Raw genomic sequence first — 11,684 nt, forward strand, 5'->3', positions numbered from 1 at the left:
TCAAATAAAATATCCAGACTTAACAGCTCAATAGTTAATTATTTTTTATGATTCTTGATATAAATTGGGTTACTGAGGAGAGAATTCAATTATCTGTGAATAATTTGGTCAGGGCCCACTGAAAACCAGGAGAAACTTTTTAAAAGATAAAGGAAAGTATTTTGTGACTGATAGCCTATACAAAAGAATTAAGGCGGTGGTAAATTTTAGAACAATTTAAGGTAATGCTTTGAATTATTGCTCATCATTCAAAACACTGGGCTCCCTGAAGACAAGAACTTGAATTGTTCAATTTCGTATTAACCCTAAAATATAGAGCAGAGTAGATATATAGGATGTATTTAAACACAAACTCACAACACACACATGCACACACTCACACTCATACATTTGATATTATTGTTAACCACTTAATGGATGAAAATATATTTTTTGATTTTTTTTTAACCTGAATTTCATTCAAACAATATCACAGAGATGGAAAAAATGAGACTCTTTTCTAACTGTTACAACTTTTCTTTACATTAATTAAAAAGGAATTGGAAAACAAAAAAAAATGTTCCAACACATTTAAATATTTAAAGCAATTAGTTCACATGCCATGCATAAAATCCACACACTGAACAGCTGTGTCATTCTGAGAAATCATTATAAGGAGCCAATGTGTTTCTTTTTGACATTTAAGGTTAAAACAAAATACTGGGAGAGGAAATGGTAGCACAGTGACAAGCTGTGCCAAAACACTTGCAAGGTTTAAATTTAAGGTTAAACATTTTCAGAACTGTATTTTAAATCATATCCTTCCTGAAGAAAGCTATTAGCCCGCCTCTACTCTGAATTACCTATAACAACTTTAAATTCCAAGGAAAAACATGACTGTAGTGATTACCTCAGCTACAGTTTTCTTCTGAATATTCTACCCTAATTCTAACAAACGTCATCACCGTGAGACATCAGACATTCACAGACTTCAGGCTCTTAGATCAGTATAAAAGTTGGTCTTTGATTTAGTTAGTTGAAAGATGCTATGATGGGATTTAGAAAATCTACACTCAAAAGAACTTGATTCAATTCTACTCCCAAGGCATGTGAACCAGAGCAGATCACTTCATGTCTCCAAACTTCAGTTTTCTCTTCTGTAAAGTAGGAATAATAATGCAAGCATTTATTTTAGCAAGCCCATTGTAGGGGTCCAGTAGGATACCTGACTGAGAACAGATTGTAAAATTATAAAGGACTATTACAAATTCAAGTATTTATTTCTATTATAAAATGACCAACATTCATCTTTGCAGAAAGAATATTTTACCTCTATGATTCATTCTGCTTCCATGCCTAAAGGTTTAATTCCAATGGGTGCTCTAAACTTTTCAAATTTAATTGAAAAAAAAATCAAGCTATGCAAAAGTTACTTAGGAAATAAGATGAATACATGCTTCTTCTTCCTCACCGTCAACCCAAATAAGTAAATCTAAAGTCTTCTCATCAAAATTAGAAGGAAAAAATTTGTCTGCAAAAAATAAGGCCACTTTCATGAGCTAGCTTAGTTTCTTGCAATAAAACAGAATCTTGAGATTCTGTCTAATATAAATTACAAAATAGTTGTATATTCCTTAAAATATAGTATAACTTATTTCCTAAATGCACATTTTTAGGTATTAAAAGCTATTAAAAATCTGTATTCAATGTAAGAGTCAAACACCCTCTTACAGAATGGATGAAATCTGAAGCAACTTGCGTAGTACAGAAGGCTATGGTCATTCAACCTCTAGTCTATTTCATATACCGCTTTTAACTTTTAGAATCATTTTCAATATTAAAAACTGCAGTGTATCACATAATTCCTGAAAAACCAGAAAGGGCATACTAACAATTTGCTTTGCTATTTGCCTTTTCGTCATCCCCTCCCCAAAGTCAATTGATATATGGATTATGTTATACTCTTCTAGATGTTGATGCCCCCTGTTCATTAAATTACTGAAAGTTTCAAGGTCTAGTTAGAGACATTATTTTATTGTGAAAAGAAACAAAACAAAACAAAACACCTAGTTGGCTTAATTATCTCAGTGCTTAAATTTAGCTTGAAGAATTTTATACCAGGAAAACCAACTCCCTTTTTTCTTAGCACATAACCTTGACTGTCTTCTAAATCCCTCAGATTTCAAAATAAAAGTTTTGAATGCCCACTGGAGTCATTACCCAAGGGGTTTCAAGATCCAGTGTGTTTCTTAGCAATATGTGCTGTTCAAACAGTACCTATTCAGATATGACAGTGCTACAAAAGGCTTTTTTTCTGTCAATGAATCACTTTATTCAAACAGATCTTTAGGATTTAGATCCTACTAGAGAAAAAGATGTAATTATTCTCGGTAGTCAGTTTCTTCTGCAAAGATTTAGTCTTAAGAACTGACCTATCTCCACCTCAGTTAACCCACAAGGAATAATTCGGTGAGAGAAATCCTAGCCATTGTCTGATTACATTACATGAATATTCCTCCTCCTAGTTAACTCTTTGAAGTCCCCTGTCCTCCGGAAATATTATTATCCCCTTTAATGGAAGTATTTTGCACTTTCTTTACCCCAGTGCATTTACAGCTGGCCAAAGAGCCTGCACACACCATACGGCGGGCTGGACAGTTCTCTCTCAGCCACACCCCCCCCGCCACCACCCTGAAGAAGTTGACTTCGTGATTTCTGCACCAAAACTGTTCATCCTGCCCAACAGGAGACATCCAAGTAGGGAGAAGGTAGAGAAATAGGAGAAGGGAGAGGATGGGGATGGAAAGCAAGAGGTAGGGAACAGTGATTGACAAGGAGGGAATCTGCATCTCATCTTCCCTGGGGGCGGGGTGGGGCCGGGGTGGTGGTGGTGGGTGGGGGAAGGGGTAAAAAAATAAAGCCGGGGTGGGGGGGACCGTGTAACTCAAATACAGTTTCTGTACCTAATGTCTGTAATTTCGGGTCCTGCTTCTTCAATTGATCACTGACAACCGCAGTCTCCGGCTTGACGAGCGGGGAGGCTCACACCCGGCACTCGTGGACCATTTCCCTAGCAACGGGAGGAGAAAGGCAGCTTAGACAGTCGGGTGCCCCGGCGTCCTCTGGAACGTGCCCCGGCTGGGTGGCGTGGCAGCAGCTCGGCATCTTCCCGCGGCTCCGTCAGCAGCCAAAAGGAGAAGCGTCCATCGGAAAAATGGCATATTACAAATTTTGCTTTGGGAAGCAGAGCTCGGTTCAGACCATTGTCAAAGGGAGGAGAGGGGGAGGCGGCTCTTAAAGCAGCAGCGGCCCGATTGCCGGAGCAGCCGCAGCTCCCCGCGTGCTGCTGGAGACCCGGGGAGCCGGCAAGTGGGGACTGGGTTTGACTTGTAGAAACTGAACCAAGCGACGCTGCTCTCCCTCCGCCACCGGGCCACCCAGAGTGTGGCCCCCGAAACCTGAGCTTTGGGGAAAGGTGTGAGGACTATCTGGAAGGGAATTTCTCCACCCAGTCACCCACCCGGAGCCCCTCTGGAGTTCATGGCTACCGCCAGGAGTTGGAAAGCTAAAGGGAAGCGAGTCCCCAGGGACTCGAGAAGCGGGGCAGGTCCCCTCCTGGCCCCCTGCCTATTTCCAAGCTAGGGTGTCTTATTTCACCTAAAAGAGGTGTTTCTTCTCCAGAAAGGCAAGCAGCCAACCCCCCTACACCCAGCTTCGCCTCCTAGCCTCTTTGTAAGCCTCTTTGCTGTCGTCAGTTGGCCCGGAGAACCAACCTGCTGGGCGCCGGTGCGGATGCTGTAGCAGCTTCTCTCCTTACTTGCCTTGTGCTGTTGCGGCTGCTTCTCCTCCTGTCCCTCCACCCCCCCCCCCCCCCCCCCCCCCCGCCCACTCCTTGGCAGCCGCCACCTCCTCTTCCTCTGAAACTAGGGCTTCCCCTGGAAGCTGCTGCAGTGGTTTCCACCGGCCCTTAAATAAATTCTGAAGTAATCACGTCTTTGCTCTCCTCCTCACGCACACCCGCTCGCGGATACACACGACTCCCCCAAAGCCGCTGCCGGCTCGCGCTGGTCCCAGTGCCCCAGGCGAAAGCAAGAACTGGGGATGGGCAGGTGTGAGAAGGGGGTGCGTTCTTCCTCGCCCGGGCTTCCCACACACAAAGGTCTCTACAGGAAGGCGTGTGTTGGCCCGCACTGCTGGGGCCGGGAACAGGCTTGGGGATCTTCTGGCTCTCTGGCCTTCCGTGCTAGTCATTTCTTTCAGCGGCTTCCTTCTCCCAGGACCAGGGCATGGAAGTCTTGGTTGTAGAGACCTGAGTCAATCTAGGGTGTGGCGGCATCTGTCACTTCTCATTACCTCTCCAGCTCTTTTCCTTCCATTGCTTTGGCAATGAGAACTGTATGTTAAGTACTCCCTGCCCGAGTAAATTTCAGCTTTGAGCAAAGTCTGCTCCCTTGATCTTTTCCAGTTCCCCCATACCTATACACCACTTTAGGTATTCTCCTTTCTTTCTGCCTCTGCTGCCCGTTCATATAGACCCATCAGGAATAGGGAAGAAGCAGAAGACAAAACCACTACCTACTCTAAGCAAAAAGGAAAGCTTTCAGTAAGGGAAATTAAGACATCCTAGTTTTAGTGAAAAGGAAGATGGTATGCAGGAGGGAACTGGGAGAAGGGTTCAACATTGAGTATAATTTGGAAGTTAGTACAAATATCCTCATGATGTAGTGCAGTAAACCCAAAAGGTATGTTTCACTTTTGTGTAAAGCAAATAGTTCAAAGCTAACTACAGAAATAGTATTCAAATACCAGCTCACTTACATTAAGTGCAGTATTCAGGAAACAGACTATTTCATTTTGGGGGCAGCATTTAATTAAGTTAATGACCTCACAGTAGAATGTGAGCTCAGGCTCACATATTTACCCCCATCTCTTCTAGACTGTTATTCAAATTCTGCATCACAACATAAACCTATTTAAATTAAGTATAAGAGTAATATAAAGATTCATTAGATGTCAACTGGAGCACTATCTCTCAAACATAATGTGCATATAGATCACCCATGGATCTTGTTATATTGTTGATTCTGATTAGCTAGGACTGGGGTGGACCCTGAGATTCTGCACCTATAACAACTACCAAATGAAACCACACTTTGCATAACAAGTATCTAGATCACCCAATTAAGCTACCATTTGATGTTGACTTAAATACTCTTAACCACAGGAAAACTCGTTAAGTCACGAGGCACCCCAGTCCATTTTCATATAGATCTAATTTAATAATAGCTTTATCATACTAATCGTATATCAGTACTCATAACTTTCACTCTCTGGAATTCCCCAGAAGACATAAAATGTTCTTTAAACCTCAGAAACCTTATTTTTAAAGACAGTTGAAATGTCTCTTTGTACAAGAATTCCTTCCTTATTAAACCTTGGTTCTAGTTTCCTTGGTAATCAACATTTGCCAAGTACAGCCTCAAATGTTGTTAGTATTTCCAAGGAAAGTCTTGATTTGCCTGACTCCTATTCATATATCAAATAGAAGTATTAATTCTAAATATAATACCCACATATAATTGACTCAACAGAGTTAAAAGCTACCTGAGAGTTGAAATCACAGAAAGGAACAGTTTGATAATGGATGGCAGGAAACAGGCATGGAGTAAACAGTATTTTAGTAAGAAGAAATATTCTTCATGGTCATTCTCTGCTTAGAAACTATGTGTTCTCACATTCTCACCCTTAACACCACTGCAAAGAGTGTAAATAACATTTAGGCGATGTAGTCATCCCCTGTACCAGTTCTTCTAGTTTAGTGGATCTCAAGTTCAGTAAGCAAGAGAATCTCTAGAGGGCTTGTTACAACACAGATTTCTGGGCCCCATGCCTAGAGTTTCAGATTCAGTAGGTCTGTGATATGGCCAGAGAATTTGCATTTCTAGTAAGTTCCCAGGTAATAGAATACTTTTAGGTCAGGAATCCCACTTTGAGAACACTAAATAAACAAATCTGAAGAAATTTGGGAACAAAATAAGTACAGAACAAGAAAACAGCTGATATTTTGTAGTTAAGGCAAAAAGGTCTCCCAAACAAATATAAAACAAATTATTCTTAAAAAAAAAAAAAATAAATAAATAAATAAATTATTATGCTGAGGTTATCTTCTACTCCTAATGGTTTCTGATAGCCAAGGATCAATGATTAAGATGAAATATGCTAGAACAGACTGTATAGCACAGAGAACTCTACTCACTGCTCTATGGTGACCTAAATGGGAAGGAAATCCAGGAAGAGGGGATATATGTATACGTGTGGCTGATTCACTTTGCTGTACAGCAGAAACTAACACAACATTGTAAAGCAGCTATACTCCAATTAAAAAAAAAAAGATGAAATATGCTTATCTTCTAAAAAGTCAGCTGGGTTTAGGCAGAGGTAGTGGAACCCACCTCTTTTATTAGTTTTAGTGCCTAACATCAATGAAAAAATTTAATCCATAGAGGCATACAGTATCACTAGGCACACTTACTAATTCTTCTTCTGCACATTTTATTTCAAATGTGGTCTTTTTGTCTATATGCTGTTTTAAGGGGAGCATGTCATACAACTACTCTCATTTTTACTGTGGTGGCCAGCCCTTCCATCTCTTTAGATATTCTGAATATCACATGGTATATTAGTAACATAATATAGTAATAATAAAAAGCACTGTTCTATTTAAACCAAGGACGGTTTTTTATGTCAAGGTAAAGTGTACTAAGATCAGGTGCCAAAGAAAATGAGTAATTAAGTATGGGCCATGACAGTAACAAAGATTTAGTAAGTGTCAGTAAGTTGCCTTTTAAGTGCAAATATAATTTTGAAGCAAAATAAAGCAAATATTTATAGTTGTAATAGACATTTTACTTTCAGTGTCACCTCATTTCAGCTATAGAGTTAACCATTTATGAAAATATTTTGCCTATATTCACAACAGTTTTATTAACTGTTATGAGTATTATTCATATTCTGTTATTAATGTTAACATTATTGAAACAATTAAATTACATTTTCTTATTATACTTACTGACATCATGCTTACTGTTGAATTTAAAATTTAAGATCGGTTTGAATAGATAATTTAATAACTCCCATCATACACTTTACCTACCTATAGTTTTGTGGGAACATGAAATTTATTTTATTTCCATTAAAAAATTAGGCCATGTAATATTATTACACTGTATTATTTAGAGCAGGCAACAAAACAATCCCACATAAATAATGGGTCACAAAGCCAACTGAAATTTATTTTTTACTTTTTCAATATTCCAAGGTGAGAATTGGTGAGTGGGCTGCTTTCTTCCATGCAGTAATTTAGAGTCCTTTCTTGTCTGATCTCTACCATTTCCTTGGGTTTTGAACCCAGATGGTGGGAGAAGCAGCATACCCACTTCTAAAATCCTTGGTCCAGAAGTGAAACATCCTTTTCTCATATGCCACTGGTGAGAATAACTCACATGGCAGCATCCAATTACAAGAGAGCCTAGGAAAGTAGTCTAGCCTTAAGGCCAGAAGAAGAATAAAGAGGATGTTGGTAAAAACTCATCCAGTTTCTCTCACGTACTGTTTGTGAAAGTGATAGTGGAAATAAAAAGTATGTAGACGATATGTTTAAACTTTCTGTTATATGTACATTTAAAAAAATAAATTAAATGCAATTAATTGGAATCAATGGTCATGCAATTAGTACCCAATTCTGTCACAGCTAGTAAGCATTGTTTATTATATAGGTTTCATGTAACTTGTTGCGTTTATGCTACACATTATTCTTTTTACCTGTCTAAAAAAGCAAACTGTAGAATATGAAAGTTATATAAGCACATAGTTGATGATTCTTGTGCTTCCACACAAATGTATAAGTATCAATTCTCACAAGATATATTTTGTAAAAGGCTACATTAATCAGCCTTTATCTATGCATTTATATGAGATTACTGTAATATGTAGCAATTTGACAAGTAGTCGCTGGGATTTCAATTTATAACTAAGGAATCTTAGTGTTCTAGAGGAGCAAAAATTTAGTTATTTTTTGAAGTCAAAGTGTAATAAGAGAAGACAAGTTTCAGAGAATTTTATTATGTATCATTCAGTGTCTAACATCAAATCTAAGAGCAATATGAGGGCACTGAAAACAAATAAATTAGAACAGTGACACCTTATGAAATAACTTTTTCTCCTTTTTAAAGGAAAAATAACATTTCATGGGAAAAATCTATGTTCCTCTTTAGACTACTATGAGGTAAAATATTAAAGAAATATTCTAAATGTATTTAGCAGTTGTTTTTATCTAGAGAGGAGATTTATTCTAACACAAAGCCCCATAATAAAGATTTTAAGTTTTGCTTCTGCTCCAATTCAGAGAACCATGCTTTGGAATTAAAGAATTATGGAATTTTATGCTGGGAGTTTTAATATAACTCCAATCTTACAGATGAGTCCTCAGTAGTACTAATTCCTGGGTTTTCTAGCTCAAGTACCTGAAGAAACTAGGCAGGTACAGCTTGACTTTTGATATCTACTTTTTGACTTTTCCTATTAAATATAAATCTTCCAGAACTTGACTCAGACTTATTTATGATTACCTATCTACTTTGATCATTGGTATCACTGATACTAATCCAGTTATTTCTTTGAATCAATTGGCAACACAAATAAACTGCATGAAGTTGAGATCAGTGATCACTGCTGTTCTTTGCATGAGAAATCATCGGAAAAAATAATCACCAATGTGAAAATGAGCTTTTCCTTAGTGTTCACCATTTAAAGACATGTGCAAGCAGTTATGGATAGTAAATTAAACGATGAAAATAACTGATATGGGTAATCCTCATTTTAGATAGTTTAAAGATTCACAGAGCAATGAAGAATACAAATGTATGCTTTAGAAAGAATATGAATAGAAGACAGCATCTTCAATACTAAGAATAATTTAATAATAAGTTCTAGATAGTTAAAGTCATGTAGAAAACACTCTTCAAAATGACAGTTACGTGTAATGTCTTTAGCAATTGAGTATTATATTCTGCTCAGTCTTAAATGGGGTGGACTCAAGTTCATAGCCCATGAATATGGAGGGTGAGATGTGGAAGGGAGTTCAAGACCATGTGGGGAAATGGCAAGTGTTTTGGTATTTATTACTGAGTGAAATATTATTCCAACACTTAGTAACTTAAAACAACAGTCATTTTCTTATTTATTATGGTATCAGTTGGTCAGGAATTTGGAAAGTGCTCACATGGGTAGTTCTGGCTTGGAATTCCTCATGTGGTTGTAGTGTGATGGTGGCTAGACCTGGAAGAGGGGAGGTGTAGGCAGCTAAAGCATCTGGGGCTGACAGGGGAGATCTCTTTTTCCCTCTTTAATCCCATGGCTTCCTTTTGTAATATTGCTAAATAGAATGATTTGGGCTTCCTCACAACATGGCAGCCTAAGGGCAGTCAGATATCACACCAAAGTCAAAAGAAGTAGTGAACAAGGCAGAAGCTCCTTCACTTTTTATGACCTAACTTTTAAGGTCACATAGTGTCAATTCCACCATAACTCTATCATTGGATGACAGTCACAAGCCAACTTGGTTTCACGGGGAAGAAATATAGACCCCCCACCTCTCAATGGGAGAAGCATCAAAAATCACATGGTAAGAAGAGTATTTTTGAAGCCATTTTTGGCAAATACAGTCAACCACACCATCTACCTTTGTGAGATGTACAGTTGCTATTAAAACTATTCAGTTATATTAGATGAATAAATTTGTGGTTTGCAAAATATAGGCAAATGTTTTACATTTAAAATGTTTTAAGAATAGATTAGTAACTGGTAAGTAAAATGTTTGTTAGACATGGGCAGAATTCATGGGGATTGCTAAGTATAAAATAAACAATAGACAGAATAAGATGGAAAGATCAGAGATACTTAATACTCATGAAACATCTGGGTACCATATATTTATAATATGTAAATATATGTAAGAACAAATATACAAGAGTCTCTAAGTATTCAGGATACACAAGATACACATGAAAATTATCATTCATTAAGTCTTTATTTGGCCACCCATTGGTGACTTCAGTTATCACCCTATATGTCTTCTGCCCAAGTAACACATATAAAATCCATAGCTGTCCATTAGGCTAATAGGAGAGCTAGAAATATTGGCCAGGTGTATTTGTCCCTGCATCTCTCTAGTAAAACAAGTGTGTGTCATTTACCCAGAGCATCTTCTGCCTTTTTACCCCCAGCTCAAACTTTAACTCTGGTCTTTGTAAACACATCATCAGTGAGGACGGTTGATATGGCAGAAAGAGGAACAGGACATTTGAACATAGATTACCCCAGCATTCAGATAGTGTGATCCTTCCCCACTGCACCTTATCCCATCTGTGTTAACATATCTTATCTCTTTTCCCTTGTTTCTGTGTGTTTTTAATAGACTTGATAAAATGAGTGATTTGACTATTTTCATTTGTTTTGTGAGCTTTTCAATTCCATGGCCTCTGATATACCTTGCTGGTAAAGTACTTTGAGGCTCCCATTGCCTCAAGGTGATGTCCCATATGACACTTTATCTTGGGAAGTGGGAAGGGAAATTTTGGGTCCTTTATAACCCCAAATATTTTTTCCAGTGTTATCTCTCTGGATTGGGCTCACAACAAAAATAAAGAAACAAAAAACAGCAACAACAACAAAAAACCCTGATACTAACCAAGTGCCAGCCTACTGGATGTTCTCTGAAATCTTATTCAGCCACAGAATGCAAAATCATCTCACAGATATGTATGTTGTGGCAGACAACTATCATCAAATAATGCCAAACTGTAACTGGGTCCAGGTTAGGTTTGTATAGGGAAACCGTAACTGGACTCCTGACAAGCTGGTGTTAAAGTCTCATTAGGATCCTTTGAGTAATCTTCAAATTATGAAAACTGGCATATTATATAATTAAATTTATTTTAGTAATCATTTTAACATGGTTAGTAAATATTTGTTGTGGTGTACATCAGTGTTTTATTTTCATTTAATTTCCCAATGAATTTTAGAGTTTTGGGGTTGTAAAATGGGTCTTTGGGTATTGAAACTTATTTTATAGTATTATACATTTGTAAATAAGTGTTTTATATTCATATTTTAGGTGTCCATGCATCATCTAGGAACCAGCTGTGTAGGGAGTCAGGAGTCACACAGTATGACAAACAGATTTAATGAAGGTGATATAGGAGCACAGAAAAGAACCATCTAATCTACTTATGGGAGATCAGAGCTGAGGATGAGAAGTGTTTTCTAAATAAGTCTGTGAATAAATAGTGTGAAATGTAAACAGCAAAGGCAAATAACCAGAGGCAGATAATCTATAGCTTGCATAGGAAACAGGGGAAAGTGCCCATTTGGCTACATGAAAGAACATGTAAATCTTGTTAGAGCTTAAAATTTATTGAGGGAATAGAAGCCTAGGAAAGTTTTTAAATCAAGAAAAGTTAGAGCACATTTTGGAAGGGACAGGGATAAAAATTGGGAACTAGAAAGAAAGCAATAGGTAAGATATGAAGATTGAACCATCCTTCAGTGGATACGAAGCAGGCAGGAGTGCATTTCAGTGAAAACAGAATGAATTCACTTTTGATCATGTTGAATTTTGTTATCTGACTGTGAGCCATCCAATTAGA

At 37.8% G+C, this 11,684-nt stretch overlaps 1 protein-coding gene across 5 annotated transcripts in view; it reads right to left on the reverse strand.

Moving 5' to 3' along the window:
• PPFIA2 (PTPRF interacting protein alpha 2) overlaps window positions 1-3,728 on the reverse strand; it is a 476,859-nt gene extending 473,131 nt beyond the window's left edge. For all 5 annotated transcript variants that reach the window (XM_036867009.1, XM_036867010.1, XM_036867008.1 and 2 more), the window contains exon 1: window positions 2,943-3,728. The gene's annotated coding sequence lies outside the window, so the exon portion shown is untranslated. The remainder of the gene's footprint in view (window positions 1-2,942) is intronic.
• Between the last annotated feature and the right edge of the window lie 7,956 nt (window positions 3,729-11,684).

The sequence above is a fragment of the Balaenoptera musculus genome, chromosome 10, assembly GCF_009873245.2.
Source record: "Balaenoptera musculus isolate JJ_BM4_2016_0621 chromosome 10, mBalMus1.pri.v3, whole genome shotgun sequence".
NCBI lineage: Eukaryota > Metazoa > Chordata > Mammalia > Artiodactyla > Balaenopteridae > Balaenoptera > Balaenoptera musculus.